We start from the raw sequence: 6,167 nt of genomic DNA on the forward strand, positions 1-6,167 counted from the left end.
AGATCCAGAGAAAAGAAGAAAACGTGTTATATCGAAGGGGGAGAACAGTCTGATAGTTCTTAAGAGGCTGAGAGTGAGGAACGGTGAAATTTGGAAGAATTTACGGCAGGGCTTCTGTGTTGTCTCTACTGGGTTATATAATCTGAGTGTTCCTGCTGGACTGTGAGTGAGAGAGGCTGAGTGTTCCAGTGATCCTGCTCAGTGCTTGTTCTTTAATAAGAGACAATAACCCATTAGTCTCTATATTGTTTCTCTGCACTTTTGATCTGGAAGACATTGACTATCTTGTAGGATAAAAGTCCATGTTAAGAATAGTTCAAACCCTCGTGAACTTTTTGTCCATAGACCAGGTGGTGACATGCTGTACTGAGTTAATTAGAGCAACAGAGTCACAGGGTGGGACTGAATTCATTTGAAATATTTGATTGAACCATGACATTGCTAATTATGCATCAGAGCACATTATGAAACATGATTGGAATCATGAAGCACACACTACTGGTCATATATGGCAACCTAGCAACCAGCTAAATACAGCCTAGACTCTTCAGAGACTTGGAGATGTAGACATGGTTCTTTTCCCATGCAGCTTACACTTAAATGTCCCTGTACGTTTGAAAAGCAGCGGCTGTTGCATGTGTGCTGCCACAGAGATGTCCTTGAGCGCAGGCCTCTAGTTGGGAAGGAGTTCCTCGTACTGTAGCTCTCATGGTCCCTGGCCAAGTACCTCTAAGCCTACATTTTATAACCAGTCTATGAATGCAGACTGCTATTCCCTAGCAAAAGTCCCGGGACAGCAGAGGAAGTGCTTGAGATGTACAGGGCTTCTGGAGTGGGAATATGAAATTATTTTGCCCAGGAAACAAAAAGGGATGGGATTCAGAACCGACTATTGCTTCTATTCTATGGGGACTGCAGTACGAAATATGCCGGGCTGGGAAACTTCGACACCTTGGTTTTAGTACCTTCTTAACTTTTCTTCTCCCTCCCTCCCTCCCTCCCTCCCTCCCTCCCTCCCTCCCTCCCTCCCTCCCTGCCTCCTTCCTTCCTTCCCTCTTTCCTTTACTCCCTCCCTCCCCCTTCCTCCCTCTCTCCCTCCCTCCTTCCTTTTCTTCTTCTTTTCTCTTCTTCTTCTTCTTCTTCTTCTTCTTCTTCTTCTTCTTCTTCTTCTTCTTCTTCTTCTTCTTCTTCTTCTTCTTGTTCTTCCTCCTCCTCCTCCTCCTCCTCCTCCTCCTCCTCCTCCTCCTCCTTCTTCTTCTTCTTCGCCATGTGACTGTAAGCAAGCCATTTCCCATTTCCTGCGGATGTCTCTTGAGAGGCTGAAAACCCCTTCTAGCTCAGAAAGTCCTAACATCAGGCCCTCAGGCTACAGTGGTCAGTTTCAGAAACCCTGGCTTCAGTTGCTGGATCATATGTATTCAACAGTTGAAAGAATATCTGTTTTATCAATTTTTATTTTTGGTTTTCGAGACAGGATTTCTCTGTAGCTTTGGAACCTGTCCTAAAACTAGCTCTTGTAGACCAGGCTGGCCTTGAACTTACAGAAATTTTCCTGCCTTTGCTTCCTGAGTTCTGGGATTAAAGGCGTGTGCCACCACCACCAGGCTTTGTTGTATAAGTTTTTGAGTAGGCGTCGAGTTCTTCTCTGGAGTTAAGAGGATGCTAACTCTATGTCCTCCTTCATGTTGCCTGCTGCCTTTGCTCTTGTCTTTGTTCCCATCCCCATGGAGCTTATGCTCTGTACTATGGTAAGGCGTGTGTTGGGTTTGGAGGTACACGATGAACCTCACACTGATCCCAGACTCCCTTCACTTTTATGGAGAGTCTTCCCTTTCCTTTTACCTTCTGGCATTTTCTTTAGAGGAAACCAGTTGCAGTGTGCTGTGGTACCCCACCCTTGAGGTAACCACCTGCAAGCAAGTGCCTCATACTGACTAAGCAATTTTGTTGAACCCTAAGATTCATATCCAAGTAACCACTCAAACCCAGGGTTACCACAAAAAGAACTTTCTCCAAGTATAAGGAAGAGGAATCTTTTACTTCCAGGATATGTGCAGAAAGACCACCTTCCAGCCTGTGTAGAACAATAAATATGCTATTCCCTACAGCCATCCTTGACCAAGTAGAGAGAATCTAAACCCAAAATACTTCTCAATAAATAGATATACTTTCTACACACTGCATTTCTCTATATTATCCCCCATGGTTTGTCACTTCTTAAAAAAAGAATGGAAAAATGCTAATCAGACAAAAATGTTACTGTGATCTCTGACTTCATTGGGAATCCTTTTAGCAATTTCTCATTTCTATTTCATTATCAACAAGTCCACTGAATACTTGTCTCTAAATCCAGGACATATTTTATGGATAAAAACAATGAAATTTCATGTTCAAAGCTGTTGACAGATACTATTTGTTTTGAATATTTTTATTATAAGGAATGACTTAGCATTTCATTTTAATAACTAAGTGGTAAAATGAATGACTCTTGACTTTCAATTTTCCTTTTCTGTTAAAGTCAAGTAATATCCACCTCTGGTAATGTCTATATTTTCCTATGAAATATAGGTTCTAACTGTCTGTAATGCCTTTCTTTTTTCTTTAAATTGCAATACAACTCCTTTTTTAAAAATAGTTTATTTTTATTTTTTCTGCACTGGTGTTTTGCTTGTGTGTATACCTGTATGAGGGTGTAGGGTCCTCTTGAACTGGAGTTATAGACAGTTGTGAGCTGCCATGTGGGTGCTGGGAATTGAACCCAAGTCCTCTGGAAGAGCAGTCAGTGCTCTTAACTGCTGAACCATCTCCCCAACTCCTCTATTGTGTTTCTTTATGTAGCTATTTATCACTACTAAGGATAATATTTGTCTTTTCTTCTTGTCTTTATTTTCTACCTGGCAGTTATATAAAAGACAGTATATAATTTATGAAATAAACTTTTCTGATAGGAGTTAGAGAAATAAGGGGCCAAGATAAACAAAACAAATGAAAAGCCAACTTAAGTAATAATCAAACATTCAAGTATCAGTTTTTAATCCATGTCTACTGTACCCTTTTTGTTTTGTTAAATTTTTTAATCTTTTTTATTTTCTTCCTTTTTTAGTTTGTATATTTTGATTTTTGTTTTTGTTGTTGCTTTTCACTTCTTTTAAAAGAGAAATAACAGAAAGTTGGATGGGTAGGGAGGTGGGGGGGATCTGGGTAGAGTTGAAAATACATGATAAAAATACATTGTCTGAAAAAAACTTAAAGCAAAAATGTTTGCATTTTCAGACAGAGTCCCAGGTATCCCAATCCTTGTGACTGAGGCTAGTTTTGAACTTTTGACTCTTCTGCCTTCATACATATTCAGAACGGCTGCTGGGATTACAATCATGTAACCCCATTTTCAGATATTTTAGTGCGGCATTCCCCCTTTTATGTGGAAGCAGAATCAGTAAACCCATGTCATTGTAAGCATTCTAGTGAGGAGGACAGTGTGCTGAGCATTTTCATGCTTTCAAGGGTGAGTGTTAGCTCTGTGAAGACAGGAGAGATGACGCATTGCTCTTCCTGCTCTCATTCATGGTGAGCTCTAGTTCCAGCCATTGACTACAAGGCAGCTTAGATGTATGTATTTTCTTTATCCCTTAAGAGAAAAGAAAAAAATAAAACTCTTCTGCTTTAGGTAAGATGGAAAGAATGAGGAGTTATGGCTCCGTGTATATAATTGCAAGTTTCATCTTTCCTACTTTACTGATTGACAGGAACTGCTAAACCGGGACATCAGCTTTAGGAGGGTTGAATGTGCGCTCCTGGTGGCCCCGTTGCTAATTTGTTTGACTATTTTGCACGATTTCTTACTCTGTAATGGAAAGGTTTATTAAATATGAGGGTTACAAAGCTTTCTGAATACTAATGAACTTATTTGCCAAAATTTAAATGTTCTTCTTGTCAGTGAATGCCTGTCTCACTTAACAGGAACCAAATTGAATAATGAAGAAAATTAGACTCTATCAAACCTCAAGAGAAATTGTGTGTGAACTGTAATAGAAAACTGAGGGAGAAAAGGGTCATATTTTAGAAAAAACACTACATAATTTAGATTATTTTTAAAAAGGATGAACTTAGAGAAGCTCGGGTCTTTTCAAAGAAACACACATTCAGTCACTTAACTGAAAATACGAGTTTCCCCTTTCCCAGCAACCTGTGCCTCTGCTGGTCTGCAGGGAAAGGGGAGCCGAGTAGGTGGAACATGCGTGCTGGTTTTCTGTGCTTGCAATCCACTAAGCTTATTCTCCTATATGGACTTTTTATACCTGTGATGAAAAGGAAAAACCAATAACCTTGAAAAATGAGCACTCTTCTCCGGAGAAGTTCAATAAAGAGATAGATTTGGGAAATTGCTACAATTCCTCCCATATGCATAGTGTGATGAGTCTACCCTCTCACTGGTGTTTAATTCCATCATCTTGGTGTACGGCTAACGAGGGACATGACCACGATGCTCTTCCTTTGCTAGCACTCGGGGTGGGTGGCACTGTGGGAACAACATGGTTGCCCTCTTAACTAGGGAGACAATGGGGGAAACCCAGCAACCATCCTAACTGCAAAGCATGGTGGAGTGCAATCACAGCCAAGGGGACGTGAATGATGATAGAAAGGTGGCAAAAAACAAAGATGGAAAATTGGACATTTTATTTCTGGTGCAAATCTGAGAAAGGGACACGTTTACTGGAAAAGAATGAAGGAGCTAGGATCTTAAGGAAAAGAAAATAATGAAGAGGAAAATGATGAACATCTCCAGTTTTAAAAGGAACTCCCTGAGGTTTAAAAAAAATAAAAAATAAAGAGGAAGGAAAGAAAGACCCTTGGAAGCCGTGGTGTTTTTAAAACAAAATAAAACACGCAAAAACGGGAAACTAAATGCAGTGCAAGAAAACAATGGAGAAGGAAAGCAGTGCTGAGTCCAGAGAGGTTTGGATTTAGGGTTTGCTTTTAATCCAGAAGAAGAAAGGGTTACAGCAGAAGCACATTCACACACCATGCTGGACTTCATCTCCTAAGGAGAAAACAATGGTTAGTTTATCTCAGTGTAATACTGTTTCACACTATTTTATCTTATGAGCCTTTTCCTTTTTCTGCCTCTGATGAGATTTAAAAAACTAGACCTTGATGGCTTTCGAGGGAGAGGGGGAAGGATTTTGAGTTACAAATCTTGACCTCCCCAAATAATAATAATTGGATTCCAACAAGTAAATAAACAAACAAGGAGAAGAAGAGATTTATCTTTACCATTTCAACTCCTGGCCCAGTCTGATGGAAGTAAAGAATTTAGTAAGAAGGGATGGAAGCAGAGAAACAAGACAATGGAGCAGACGAGAAGGCTGCACACCCAGTAAGATGCCAGATTTGTGAGAAAATCAAATGAACAGTTGGATTTGAAGGATGTGTGCAATAAGGAGCATGGAATAATAAGATATTTAGAAAGGGGAAAGTGAGAGTGAAGGATGAATTGTATGGGAGATGATTAAGGGCTGAGCAAGGCAGAGGACGGAGGAGATAATTGGAATGGGAAACACAATGTGACTAAGGGGCTGTAAAAGGGCCAATTCCAACTCTGCACGGCAACCCTGCGACCTCTAGGGAAGGTGCACAACTAGACAGGAAGGTGGAGAAGACACACACAGGTCATGGTTAACACGTAAAGTCAGGACAATAGAAGGAGCCCTGCCATTCTCTCGGAATGAAAACACATCCAGCAGAGTGCATTAGTCTGTGTTCGCCATTCATTCATGAGCAGAATAGTCTTCGTCTCCCTTTGTCAAAGGCTGGCTTATAAAATGATTGCTATTAGCGGGAAGAAAAGGTAAGCATTATCAGGGAAGTTAGGGAAAGATTGAGTCTAGAGTAACTGCAGTGGGGGGTCTGTGGGCAAGCCTTTTCGTGGTCCTTAATGTAAGATTTCCAAATCTAGCATCCCATAGAACTAGAGATCAATTATCCAGATACAAGTGTAGGCAGCAAGGAGGGAGGGAGTTTCGATTGTAACTAATTTGTGCTTTCTGCAACATTTCGCCCTCCATAAAAATAGTTGTCCTAAGTGAAAAAGCTTATGGTATTATTTGAAACACATGAGAGGATTTTATAGCAATGCAAAGTAGTAGACACAATTTTAATTGAAAAAA

This window comes from Chionomys nivalis, chromosome 1 (genome assembly GCF_950005125.1).
Source record: "Chionomys nivalis chromosome 1, mChiNiv1.1, whole genome shotgun sequence".
Taxonomy (NCBI): Eukaryota; Metazoa; Chordata; class Mammalia; order Rodentia; family Cricetidae; genus Chionomys; species Chionomys nivalis.